General features: G+C 43.8%; 1 long non-coding RNA gene across 1 annotated transcript in view; it reads left to right on the top strand.

The window, feature by feature from the left end:
* Positions 1–6,159: 6,159 nt before the first annotated feature.
* LOC309645634 overlaps positions 6,160–14,623 on the top strand; it is a 215,791-nt gene continuing 207,327 nt past the window's right edge. Inside the window, exon 1 of the long non-coding RNA XR_014254984.1 lies at positions 6,160–12,855. This is a non-coding gene — a long non-coding RNA (uncharacterized lncRNA). The remainder of the gene's footprint in view (positions 12,856–14,623) is intronic.

Raw genomic sequence — 14,623 nt, 5'->3', positions numbered from 1 at the left:
TCCTTGAAAGAATTGGAAGAGATAATATGCCCAGGACATATGTAAAGTGCCCAGGACAAAACCTGACTCATTATAGGCTCTGAAAGTCCAGCTCCACCCCTGTTGAGCTGAGGTCACATGGGTCAGAGTAAAAGAGACCAGGGGCAGCTGGAGCTGAACCAAAATTAGAGAAGCAGGTGTCTGAAGAATGTCGGGATCAGAGTGGAGATGTGCCAAGATTCTCCTGTTTCCTCCAATTAAATTATCTTCATGCCCTGGCCTGTGTTATGGATCGCAGAGTAGACAGTGCTAAGAGGCCAGTCTTCTTTCAGATGTTGCCCACTGATACCCTAGGAGTGAAAGACAAAACATTCTTAAAGCAGATGAAGTATAGAGTAGACCCAGAGGGACCCACATGGAACCAATGCTGCTGACATGCACTGTTTACGTGTTTCCCCAAAGCACCCAGCACTACACTGGCCTCATGTATAAATTTTCCTAGTTAATACTGTTGATTGTCCAGAAAGAATAAAAGAGGCAGTGGGGCCAGAAACAGCAGTAACTGGGTTTGACAAGCACAAGTGCAGGCAAAGAGGGACCCGGGACAGCCCAGGCCGGGCACAGCTCCCACCTCTCACCTTGTACATGCCTTCTTCATACACTTCTTGGCTCAGCTCTGCCCAGTCGATGCCATCATCATGGTCCCTGTGGTCCTTCTGCAATGTTGCTCCTGAGTCATACACAGAGTGAAGCTTGAATCTCAGTCTCAGAAACCTGTACCCACTTCCACTGTTATGACCCCAATGCCATGTTCACACCCACCAGCCCCTCCGCAGGGGCAATCCCTGAGCAGCAAAATGAAGAAGAAAGGGAGCCTAGGCTCCAGTGGAAGACAGGAGGTATCTGAGGAGGAAGGAGAAGGGCAACCTGCCTCTTCCAGTCTCCATGTTCTTTTTCTTCTTAGATGTCTTCCAGAGGTACAGTCCAGTTCCCAGGAAGACTAGCGCAATCACGACGGCCCATAGGACGCCTCCAAGGGGACCATTAATGGCCTGTCCATGTGAACCTATTTCCCTCACACAGAGAGGGTGAAGAAAGCTTAAGAAAGGTTAAGGAAAGACAGAATTTTAAATACCCATTGCCAAGGGGAGATAGAGAGAGAGCGGATGGAAACAGATAGGGAACAGATGGGAACAGATAGAAAGAGAAATCTGACGTCCTGGTTTAGAAGCTGAAGAGGAAGGAGTACAGCAGGTTCATTCATGAACGAACTGAGAAAATATCAAAGTCGGCCCGCCAGAGGGACTGCAGTACACACCTTTGCACACAGGTCTTCAGGGAGGGTTTTGCAGAAGAGGTGATGCATAAACTGAATCTGGAGGGAGGAATAGGAGTTTCCCAGATATTCAGGGTGGGCACAGCATTTCAGGAAGGAGGAGCACCATGTTCAGGTAATGGCTGTGTCAAATCGCCAGCCCTGGGGGTTGCCATCACCCCACTGCAGCAGGAAGGAGAGGGACAGGGCAGGGAGGAGCCGGGCGAGGAGGATCAGAGGGAGAAGGGTGTCTTTCTTAAGGCTCTTGTGGGTCCTGCTGACTGTTGAACTTCATCTGAGACTCCAGGATGGGGCTGAGGGGAGGGTAATAGTGGGTTTAAGTGATGCTGACACATCAGGTCCCCCCAGCAGGTCTCCCCAGTGGAGGATGGGTTAGAGGGGCGAGCTGCACACCAGATCATTCATGATTCAATGAAACACTGAATGTGAGCCAACTTTGCCAGAAGCTCTGCTTGGGACATGTATTCAAAGAACACAAGACACGGCCTCTGCCCCCAAGGTGTTCCAGGTTACACAGGAGACAAATCCACAAACAGAGCATTGCTACTTAGCTTGGAGTGGAAGGTTACAGCACCTGCAGGGCCCTCTGCAAACTGAGATTGAGGTTCCTTTTGGTCAAAATTTATTAAAAGCAGGACCATAACTAAGCAAAGAGCCCTGTGTAACTGTATTGATCACACACCCATGAAGTTGGCCTTAACTGAGAGACATCCGTTAATAGGAGTAGGTAAGAAAGTGAGGGGCTCTTGACTTGGGAGGGCTGATGGTAGAGTAAACAGTGTTTCCAGAGGCTCAAAAGCTTGCAATAGCAGGACACATTCAGGGACTCTAGGCAAACAGTTCAGTGTGAAGTGTGTGAGGCAAGAAACTTGGGCAGAGGAGCATCTGAGCCCTGAATCCTACAGGGAGCCACTGGAGGTCAAATCCCTCAGATGACACAGACGATTGACACAATCCAATTTGCTTTTCCTAAAGACCACTCTAGACACACAATGAATGATGAATGAGTGTGGGGAGAGGTACTGGAAGTCTGCTGCATGGACCAGCCGTGGTAAGGGGTGGAAAGGAGAGCGTAGATGTGAGAGACATTTAAAAGCAGAAGCAAATTGGATGTGCTTCCCAGGCTCTTGTATGGGGTGACCCAGTGGAAGGTGGTGCTAATAACATGGTGGGGAGAAAAGCCCAGAACCCTCATCCCAGTGCACCTGAGCTCTGAGAATGCCCCTCCCCTCTGGCAGATTGCACTCACTATGGACACAGACTTCCCCAAGGTCTAAGGTGGCAGTTTTCTGGTCCACCTGGTTGCTGACCACACAGGTGAGACTGGCATTGGGCTGGCTCAAGGACAGGTTCAGAGTCAGGCTCCAGGAGTTGGGGGCTGGTCCCGGTGTCCCTCTCCACTCCAGTTCCCTGGGAAGGCCCTTGCTCTCCCAGGTCACCTTCAGGTCCTTCGTGTCCCCTGAGACACTGCACTCCAGAGTGACACTACACCAGCCTGGTTTGATGAATGGTGAGCGGACCAGGATCTGGGGAAAGGAAACAGGATCTGGGGCAGGAAGGACAAAAGAATGGAGCCTCACATGAATGAAGAACATTGCAGTTCATGTTTTCTTATCCATTATCTCACTGAAGCTCTGGCATCCTCCCTCTCAGGGTGGTAAACACATTTTCCAGAAGACACACAGTTTTCCCAAAACCCAAATATGTAGCAATGACAATAAGGAAGGGAACCACTGAGGTAAGCCCTATGTGATCTCACTAGATTAGCAAGCCTTAAAATTATTCCGTAAAAAAAGTAAATGCTAGACCTCATCTTCTAGAACCCATTATATATAAGAAGTTGGGATGTTTCCTAGAAGGAGAAGAAGGCTGGGAATGAAGGACTTGTCCTGTTCCAGGGCCTTTCCCTGTTTATCCTGCTCAGAGGATGCCAAAAGTAGAGACATTTCTGAGCGATGCAGTGGTAGTGACCAGGAATGACAACTCCAAGTGTGGTTAGAACATGATACTAAACTTGAGAGGTCCATACAGGAAGTCACTGATTAACAAGTCTGTGGTAGAAAGCACATGGGAACCTAAAATTGTCAAAGTCACTCTGTTATAGCAGATATTTCTCTATGCAACAGGAATTTTAGGGAAACAAAGAGCTGACTAAATGAGGTTCTTAAGAATTACTGCAGTGTAAATTTTCTCCTATATCTATCAAGGATTTGGGAGCTAGATTTGGGGAGTCTTTGTGAGTGATGCTGTCTCTGGTTGGTAAGAAGAGAGAGGGCAGGGAGGACCACCTACATCTGGATTTCCAAATTGTGGTAGGTGAACAATGCCCCCCTCCAGAGGTGTCCACATCCCAATCCCCAGAACCTGTGAATATGTTAGGTTACCTGACAAAGGGGAATTAAGGTAACAGATGGAATTAAGGATATTTATTAGCTGACCTTCAAATAGGGAGATTATTCCAGATTATCTGGATGGGACCAGTGTAATCACAAGGGTCCTTAAAAGTAGAAGAAGGAAGAAGAGGAGGAGGTCAGAGGGATGCAATGTGAGAAGGACTCATTCCCTCCATTGCTGGCTCTGAAGATGGAGAAATGTGACCATGAGCCAAAGAATTCAGGCAGCCACTAGAAGGTATGAGGGAAGAGAAAATGTTTTTCCCTCTGGAACCTCCAGGAAGGAACACAGCCCTGCCAACACCTTGACTTTAGCCCAGTGAGACCTGTGTCTGACTTCTGACCTCCAGAAATGTAAAATAATACTTTCGTGTTTTAAGCCACTAAGTTTATAGTAATTTGTTATAGCAGCAATAGAAAACTAATACACAAATCAAGTAAACTAAGTCCTATAAAGAACAATAATTATTATGACAAATACATTTCCCTCAAATTTTCATTCTCCTCTCCCAAAATTATCCCTGGTATGAATCTCAGCTCTGCTCACCATTTGTGGTGAAACTACTTACCCTAATTTTGAAGGAGAAAATACGATATGAAGGCTGGTGTCTGGAAGTAATCCTGAAAAATGGGACCTATGTGACACTCCTAGGACAAAAGCAGGAGGTAAGCCATGGGATGGAGTCAGATGCTGTCACTTACCATAGACAGTGAGGGGGAAAACTTGGTTAAGTTCTATTCCTCCAGTGAAGCTGGCTCGAGCCCGGTACAGTCCACTGTCCTCAGGGGTCAGGTTCTCAATCTTCAGGGACAAGATGCTGGGCACATGGACCCTCTGCTGGTACTTGTCCTGGAGGCTGACCCAAGTGGGAGTGTCTACCCCAGCACAGACTCACAGCAGGACTCTGTAGTTTGAGTCAGGGCCAAAGCCCCATGTGACCTCCTCCAGGTTAGCTTCTTGCTTCCTGATCACATGAAACAATACAGAACCTCCTCAGACCCTGTGCAGAGGAACATGGGCTCCAGAATCCTGAACTCCAGAACCATGTGTCCCAGAACTCTTGACCCCAGTGCTGCAGATGCCTAGGACATTAGGAGACAGGAAATGTGAGTGTTTTTTCAGTTAAGAATAAAGGAGAAAACAACAGAACCCATCTTTTTCATGAAATCCATCCATCCAAAATACTCCCTTGATTTTTGGAACATAAGTAAAATGAATTTGAAGTAATTCTGGGATCACGTCCTGGTTCTGGGGAAGCATAACCTCGAACAGGTTACTTAAACTTGCTAACTTACATTTTCCTTACTTGCCTGATAATGATGGTGTGAATTATATGAGATCATGTGTCTAAATCAGATTTTCAGGTATATATTAAATGCATAACTGTAGGAGGAGCTTCTTAAGTGTCTCCTCACATTCACATCCTTGTGTAATGCCCTCCGCTAGAGGGTGGGCTGCACCTAGTGACTGGCTTCTAAGGAATGGACCACAGCAGACTTGATGAATGTCACTCAGTGATACTAGGTAATAGGAGACTGTGACTTCCCTCTTGCTCTCTCTCTCTCTCCTTCACTCTCTCTCTTGCTCGCTCTGAGAAACCCAGCTGCCGTGTTGTCAGCTGTCCTAAGGAGGGGCCCATATGACAAGGAACCGAGGGAGTCTCTGGCCAACATCCAGGGAGGAACAGGGACCCTCAGTCCAGCAGACACAGGAACTGCCTCCATCAGCAATCACATGAGTAGGCTTGGAAGCAGATCCTGCCCAGCTGACCCTGAGCTGCTGCAGCCCTAGCCAAGACCTTGATTTCAGGCTGGGAGACCCTGAGCCAGAGGACCCAGCTGATTCACCCCTGGGCCCTGACCCACAGAAACTGTGAGAGTATACCTGGTGATATTTAGGCACTAAGTTTTGTGGTGACAGGTTACACAGCAGTGGATATCTAATACAGATATGAAGGCTGTTCTCTTTCCTGCTCCTTCTAGGCAGTGTAGCAGGCAGGACAGGCTAGGCTGTGCTGCATAACAAACAGTTACAATACCTCAGGGTCTTAGAACAAGGGGAGTTTATATCCCCCAGCACAGGTTCCATGAGACAGTGAGGAGGGGTCCTGTCGCACAGGGCGGAGGTTCTACCTCCTTGTAGCTGCACCCATGGAACTCACAGCACCCTCACAGGCTCCCAGCCCTGCAGCAGGGAGGGGAGACAGGAGAATCACACAGGGGGTTTCACTGCATCTGTCCAGAATTAGCGTGATCTCCTCTCATGTTTTTTGGCCAGCACTGTCACAAGGCTCTGGCTAACTGCCAGGGACTAGAATATGTGGGGAGCAAGTGATCCTTTAATGAGCTCTGCTGTCCTTGCCACCAAGACAGCACTTCCCTAGCCAGGCCCTGAGAGGCTGCAATGGGCCTTCCTCGGTCACTTTTCTGCAGAGCTGTGGTCAGTGGGCACATTCCCCTCAGGGCCACCTCCTCCAGAGCCCATCTTCCCCCTTGAGGTTTAAGCTCCAAGGACCTGATACCCTCTGTCCTTTTGGGGACCAGGGTAGGACAGAACAGGACCAGGGAAAGTGCCACAGAATGACTTTATCCTGAAAGGAAAAACAATTTCCTTCTTCCAGCAGGTCAGGATTCTCCAGGGTCGGCCTCTGCCTGCTGGGAACCCAGTCCTCTTTCCAAGTCAGTAAGTTCTCATTTCAAGCCTGCTTTTCTCCTGCTGTACTTATACCCATTCCTGGCTCTCACTGGAAGCAGAGAATAGCTCGTGCCAGTGTTCATATGCACAAGTATTTCAGATATTTCTTTGTATTCATTTAATCACCAACTCATTTAAGCAGGCATCTCCTCGGGGTGAGGCCTTCACCCCAGTTCCATCAGCTCCCCTCACAGGACTGTGACCCTCACACTGAGCTTAACAACCTTTCAGCCCTGAGCCAAAAGCCTTCATGACCTATATCAGTGGGGGCAGTGGTCCACGAGAGTAAAAGGTATTCACTCATCCGTCTCCTGTCTGGCTCCTCACAGCTCTTCTTCTGTCCCTTCTTTCCACACCTCACTCCCCGCTGAGACCCTAGTGCAGGACGAGGTCTGGTGCAGATGAGACATTGTCCTGTAGAGCACACACCCTGTGGTGCAGGATGGACTCCCCGACATAGCCCACAGAAGGTTGACTGAGAAGAGCTGGATGGGACTGTGCTACCAGGTCCCTCTAAACAAGTCAGGACACAAATGCCATGACCAGCAGGTCCCCATGACACAGCGCTCTATCCCTCTCTCACCAGAAACAGAATTGGCCCCAAACTTGAGTTTGGATTCTAGCCTCCAGAACTAAGGGAAAACAAATTTCTGTTGTTAAGTCACCCAGTCTATGGTATCTTGTTTTGGCAGCCCAAGTTGAGTAACACAGTCCTACAGGTTTTAGAGAGAACATAGTCCTGCTGACCCCTTGATTTTCGACTTCTGGACTCCAGAACTGAAACAATAAATTTCTGTTCTTTTATGCCATCTCGATTTTGGGTCCTCATGAAGAGATTAGTGCCTATATAGTAAGAAGAAGAAGAAAGAGAGAAGTCTCTCTCTCTCTCTCCATGTCTGTCTGTCTGTCTGTCCTTCTCATGTAATCTTTGAACCCCAGGAACTATAGAAAAAAACTCTAACATATCTCTCTAGTTAAATAAAGTTGAAGAGAAGAGAAAGCTTACATTTTGCTGTTGACACAGAGGTACCTAGTTAAATGGGATGTAATGCCATGCAAAGCTCATTGTTATTTCAAGACATCTGTTTACAAATACTCTCTAATCCACTGAACTTTATATAACTCCTACAAGTTCATATACTGGCTGGGATACTAAAACCAAAAATTAAAACTATAAAAGCTTTCCAAGCCTTCTTCAGAATTCATAATTCCCTAGGTGTTCCTATCTTCTTATTAGTTTTTATTTAATTTCATTATAAACATATAATCTCTGATGAAGTCATAAAGGAGGTATAGAGCCTTCCTTAGGATAGTCTTTGTTTAAGTTCCCATTTTGCTTAATCCCCAGTCCTCTCTGCTTCACCCTCCCTTCTCTCTTCCCCAAGTTCACCCCCTCCTGGAACCCACTTAGCAGTCTACTGCTCCTTCCATGGTTTCTCCATACTTTTATGACATGTGGCTCTACAGACACATTTAAATTTTGGAGGCTGCCCCTCCTTTTACAAAATTAGAATTTTATTGTATTCAGTATCCTGCATGCTGCCCAAGAAAACCAGACTAGAGTTGCTTCCTTCAGCTCAGGCACAGGGTTCTAGGTCCGCCCCTTTCTCTGTAGGACAGTGGCAGAGGCTGTCAGGTCAGGGAAGACTTGTTCTCACTCCCTCGGCCCCCCAGGAGCCGGCTTCTATATCTGTCTCCATCCCTCTCCCCAGCTGGCTCCAGACTCTCCTGGCTTCCCTGTTATGGCAGCAGTAGCTACCTCATCTCCCTAGTAACGGAGCCCTTACTCTAGCCAAGGCTGCCTCCACTCAGGGTTCCCAGCCTCAACACAACCTAAGACATCAGACAGAGAGGGAGACCCTGTATCTTGGCTTGCCCACCCCCAGAGAGCCAGGCTACTCACTGAGGAGGAGGCTGGCGAATCCCAGGGACCAGGAGGCCCAGCAGAGGTGGGGTCTTCTGAGCAGGGCCCCATCAGTGCTGCCTGCCAGTCTGTTCAGCTGCAAAGGAAATATCTAAGAAGCAAGAGCAAGAGGGGGGGGAAAAGCTTCACTCCTGAGAGCTCTTGGGCTCTTCCCCACCCTAAGGGTGGGGCTAGTATGTTAGTTCTGGGATGTCAGCTCACAGGTCTAGAATAAGCCATTCAGATGTTTCATATTATCCCCAGAACCTGTAGTAGGATTTCAATAAACAATTGCAGAATAAATATATAAACAACCCCACTCTGTGATATGTCTGTACTATGTTGGAGAGGCCCCGTTCCTGTGGTCATGCTAGTGTGGTGATCTCAACTCCTTACCCCTACACCCATTGTAATCCCTTTACTAGTTTCCCCTGGTTAACAGCTCAGCCCAGGCAGCCTTGCTCACCAATGTCAGCCTATGGTCGGACACAGAAGTGACACTATTACAGCCAAGGTGGGCAAGACCTCTCCTGCTCTGGTCGATTGGCCTCTGTCTTTACACCGTTTAATGAGATATATTTCCTTTCTGATTTTCCGTAAACTTCAACTGTCCATTGCCTAAGTAAGAAGCTGTTAGCAAAAAAATAAAGCCCACTGTGGAAAGTGTCAACTCACCACATGCCAAGTACAAATATTGGCATTTATCAATTGCTTGCACTCTTATGGCTTTCTTAGCTGCCACTAGCACCAGTTATCCGCCCTACACACAGGGCAAAGCCAGACCCCCACAGTATCTGATAGACTCTTGTCTGCATCACACCCACCATTTCCCTTTAAGCCACTGCCAGGCCTGCTCCTGCTATCACAGAGGGGCAGGGATAGATATCTACACACCCCTCCGGGCCACAGCCTCAGCTGCCTCAGACTCACTCCCACCCACTGAGGCTCAGGCTCTCGCCTCTTCTCACCAGACTGAATACCCCACTACATCGGAGAACTCTTGGGTCCACACCCTACAGAATCAGCACCATCTACCTAACTACTGGTCCGTGCCTCCTTCTCCTGCCCACTGAGGCTTTCTCCTCAGCTGCCCAGACCCCATTGCTGCATTCGCAAGACTGGCCCCACGACCATGCACTCAAGGTATTCAGGGTGCTGCGTATTAAATCCATTTTATGGGTGTGAAACCTGAGACCAAGAGTGGCTGCATGACCTGCAAAAAGTCGCACAGTGAAGCAAGTGTAGGGTCTGGACTCTCAACAACAAACTCTAGAAAAAATTTTTCCAATATCACAGCCACTGTCCCATTCCACTCTGTGGCCTCAAACAACTCACCTGAGTCCATTCTGTGCTCCCTTAAAGTGCTCTGCAGCATCTCAGACAAGAGAATATCTAGCACTGGCTTATTCCCTCCAACCCCATCTAGTAATGGGGGAATGACCCGAAAAGGTAATGAGTCCTGTGGTCAGACACTTCTGTATGGAGTCAACATACAGGCAGCTCACCCACTGGTCACCCTCAGGGTGATGGGAAACAAGTCTGGTATGTCCCCCTTCCCCATGTCCCTGCACCTCATGTGAGCAATTTTTGTGTGAGAACTGTTTGGTTTTTGAAGATCATTTGCTTAAGGGCAGTGGGGAGGAGGAGCCTAGAGAGAGGGAACCAGCAATGTGGTGCAGGCCAGGGACACTGGGAGAAAGCCAGACAGTAGACTTTACATGCTGGCAAAACAGCTGGGACTTTAAAAAAATCTACCTCATTTTCAACATACCAACCATCCTGTGCTAAGGCATAACACATAAACAAGTACACATGCCAACTGCAGAAACTTTGGAAAGAGTTTACCAAACACAAACACTTGGTGCCAGGAATCTTTGGGGAATTGAAGGAAGGCAGGCCTGGATCTACAGCACCATAATGTGTGCGTCAGGAAGGTCAGAGAGGAGAGAAATGTAGAGTCCAGTGATATGGAGAGTCCAGGAAGAGGAGATCTGAGAGGTGACCAGGAGAAAGTAAGCTCCCGAGAATGCACAGAAATTGTCGGGAACTCTCTGGATGTCCAAGGGACTTCAGGGGTGGTCATATCTATTTTATTTGAATTCCAAAGAGCAAAATATCCCAGTGGAGTGCTTAGTTATGTGAAGAATACATGTATTGAATATCTATTCTATGTGTTCTTTCAATTAATCTACAATATATGCTTAATTAAATCCTTAAAACATGATATTTCCTAAGCATTACATGCATCTAATGAAGGATCATCTTGAAAGTACAAAGAGATTAAATAACTTGCTCAAGGTTGTATTTTAAGTAACTGGCAAGATGCTTACAAGCTTCAACATCAGCCCAGCCATGGACATGCTCAAGAGAATATAGTTTCTGAGAAACTTAAGTCATGACTGTGAAAGGCCTGGGGAGATAGAAGTTGACTGTTTCCTTATGTGAGAAGAAACTGCAGGCCTGGGAGGAGTGTTAGGTGCTTAGGTAAAGAAAAATTGGGGGGAGAGGATCTGAATTATGGTCTTTTCCATGATCACCCTTCCTGGGTGAAAGACTAGAGCCACCAAGCCAGCCATGCATGCTTTACTGCAGAGCAGCGGAGAAGACCCAGAGCTGGGCTGGAGGGAGAAGCAGACAGCAGCAGGTGCAGACTAGCCATAACTATTCTTCCTCTCTTCCTCTCCTCTTCCTTTGTAATAGAACTAATAATTTGCCAGTTAAAAAAATTACATTTAATATTTTTAATAAAAAATAAACAGCACTAAAATTTTAAAAAATAATAAGAGGATAATGGGTGGTTTCAATGAGTCATTCAGGGAAAAGTAGGTAAATATTGAGCAACTATAGTCATAATAATTTAACATGCATGTTAAAATGTGAAGGGTATTAAATGTCAGAGTAAGAACCTTCAAAAATTCTCTCCTTTCTAAAATCAGTGAGAGAAGCGGTTTCCCTTTCAGAGAACTTTTTCAGAATTCTGGAAAATAACTATGACACATCCAGTAACCTGACAGGCATTTATTCAAGAAAAACAGCTGAATTACAATAAGGACAGGAAGGTTTGTGGTGTTTTAAATTTCCCTACTTAAGTCTCTGCTCTCCAACAGCACAATACACCTGAAAAACAATAGCCTGTATTCTTGGTGAACACCAGCAACCTTGCAGACACCAGAGAAAGCCATTTCAAGGCCTCATTCCCAATAAATTTGTCATGATTTGACATATCTGGTGGTACCTCTGAAGACCCCACTTCAACAAAATCTGTATTTGACCTAACATGGAATTCTCCTACTGTTTGACAAAAGCAATTACAGGCAATTGTTTAATTTTGGGCTGCCTACAGTATTGAATAATAGTTCATGCAAACTATAGACTAATTAAAATCTTATAAGGGAGAGCTGGAGTATGAGGGGGTTTTGAAAAGCTCTGATATATTTCTGGGAATCTAGAAATATAGGCATATGAATATGGCTGTATGCATTTGCAAAGAGGCCTGAGAAGGCCCTGGCTAACATTGGGCCTCTGTGCAAGCACAAATTGAAGCCTAAAGGCACAGTTGTCAAAGGTCTGGACGAGTATGGAAGATAAAGCCAATATGCACACAGAGATTCTCAGCAAAGAAGATAAGAGTCCAGGCATTGAAAAAAAAAATCTTGGGAATTCCCTGGTGGTCCAGTGGTTAGGATTCCGAGCTTCCACTGCAGGGGGGATGGGGTCCGATACCTGGTTGGGGAACTAAGATTTCGCAAGCCACGCAGCCCGACCAAAAAAAAAAAAAAAAAAATCTCTACCCAACATTAGCTGACTACTAAGCTAAACAAACAGAAACTTCAGTAGTCAAACACAACAAAGAATGCGAATGAACAGAATTACTTCAGAAATGTAACTAAGCAAACAAGAAAAAGTACAACAAACAACAGTAACAAGCCCTAGAAAGGGGGAGAATCTGATTTCCAGAGTTGCCATATTATATTATTTTAAATGACCAGTTTTCAACAAAAACTTATAAGATATGCAGAGAACCAAGAATATGTGATACATTCCCAAAGATAAAAATACAATATCCCTGAAGAAGCATAAATATTGGATTTACTGAAAAAACTTAAAATTGGCTATTTTAAATATCTTCAAAGAATGAAAGAAAATCATGTGTGAAGAACTATAGAAAAATATAAGATCAATGAATCACCAAACAGAGAATATTAATAAAGATATAAAAATTATAACAAAGAACCAAGTAGAAATTCTGGAGTTGTAGAATCCAATAACTGAAGTGAAAAATTCACTGGAGGAGCTCAACAACAGATATGAGTAGAAATAAAAGTAATCAGTGAACTTGAAGACATGCAACTTAGATTATCCAAACTGAAATAGAGAAAGAAAAAATAATGAAGAAAAAATAGAAAGACATTCAGAGACCTATAGGACACCAACAATCATATCAAGATGCACATAATGGATTTCTAGAAATAAAGGAGAAAAGGAAAAATTGTGAAAAAATATTGGCAGTACATTTCCTAAAATTTATTTTTTTAAAAAACACTACACAGTCAATGAAATTCAACCAGGTTAAACTCAAAGATATCCACATCTAGTCATATAATTAGATTATTAAAAGAGCAAGATGGAGAATCTTGAAAAGAAAGAAAGTTACTCATCTCATAAAGAATCCCCAATATGTATATGTATAACTGATTCACTTTGATATAAAGCAGAAACTAACACACCTTTGTAAAACAATTATTCGCCAATAAAGATGTTAAAAAAGAAAGAAGAAAAAAAGATTAGCATCTGCTTTCAGAAACCATGGAGGCCAGAAAGCCCTGGGATGACAAATTCAAAGTTTTGAGAGAAAAAAAATTTCAAACATATATTGACTATCCAGCAAAACTGTCCTTTGAAGGACAAATTAAGACATACAAAGCTTGTGTAGCAATACATATATCAGAAAAAATAGACTTTAAAACGAAGCCTGTAACAAGAGATAAAGAAGGACATTATGTAATGATAAAAAGATCAATGCAACAAGAAGATATAACAATTGTAAATATAGATGCTATATATGTACCCAACATAGGAATATTTAAATACATAAAGCAAATATTACAAATATATAGGGAGAAATTGGCAGTAACACAATTATAGTAGGGGACATTAACATCCACTTTCATCAATGGACAGATCATCCACACAGAAAATCAATAAGGAAACACTGAAATTAAATGACATATTAGATATTAATAGAATATACCCTTGAAAAGCAGCATAACACATTCTTTTCAAGTGCACATGGAACATTCTCCAGGATAGGTCACATGCTAGGCCCCCAAACAAGTCTCAATATACTTAAAAAGATTGAAATCATATCAAGTATCTTTTCTGAACACAACACTATGAGACTAGAAATCATCTATAAGAAAAAAAACTGCAAAAAACACAAAAATGTGGGGGATGAACAATATGCTACTAAATAACCAGTGGGTCACTGAGGAAGTTAAAGGGAAAATAAAAAAATACCTGAGTCAAATAAAAACAATGATCCAAAATCTATGAAACACAGTAAATGTAGTTCTAAGAGAGAAGTTTATAATAATACAAGCCTACTTCAGGAAACAAGAAAAAAATCTCAAACGACCTAACCTTACACCTAAAAGAACTAGAAAAAGAAGAATAAACAAAATCCAAATTTAATAAAGGAAAGAAATCATAAAGTCAGAGCAGAAACACATGAACTAGAGCCTAAAAACTATAGAAAAGATCAATGAAACAGAGTTATTTCATTGAAAAGATGAACAAAATTGATAAACCTTTAGCCAGACGCATCAAAAAAAAAACCAAAAAAAAAACAAAACAAGGGCCCAGATAAGTAAAATAAGAAATGAATGAGAGGTTAAAATTGACATCACAGAAATACAAAGGATCATAAGAATTTACTATGAACAATATACACCAATAAAATAGAAACCTAGAAGAAATGGATAAATTCCTTGAAACATATAATGTCCCAAGACTGAATCAGAAAGAAATAGAAAGTATGAACAGAATAATTACAAGTAATGAAATTGAATTGAGAACTTTATTGAGAAACTCCCAACAAACAAAAATCCAAGACCAGACAGCTTCAGAGATAAATTCTACAAAACATTTATTTTTTCCTTCCCGTTTTATTGAGATATGATTGACATATAGAAATGTGTAAGTTTAAGGTGTACAGCATAATGATATGACTTACATACATCATGAAATTTTTACATTTAGTGCACATCCATTATCTCATAAACATACAAAATTAAAGAAATAAAAAAAAGAGATTTTTT

Source organism: Balaenoptera physalus (assembly GCF_965194825.1).
Source record: "Balaenoptera physalus genome assembly, chromosome: 1".
NCBI lineage: Eukaryota > Metazoa > Chordata > Mammalia > Artiodactyla > Balaenopteridae > Balaenoptera > Balaenoptera physalus.
The sequence above is the reverse complement of the archived record's forward strand: the minus strand, read 5'-3'. Positions and strand labels throughout refer to the sequence as shown.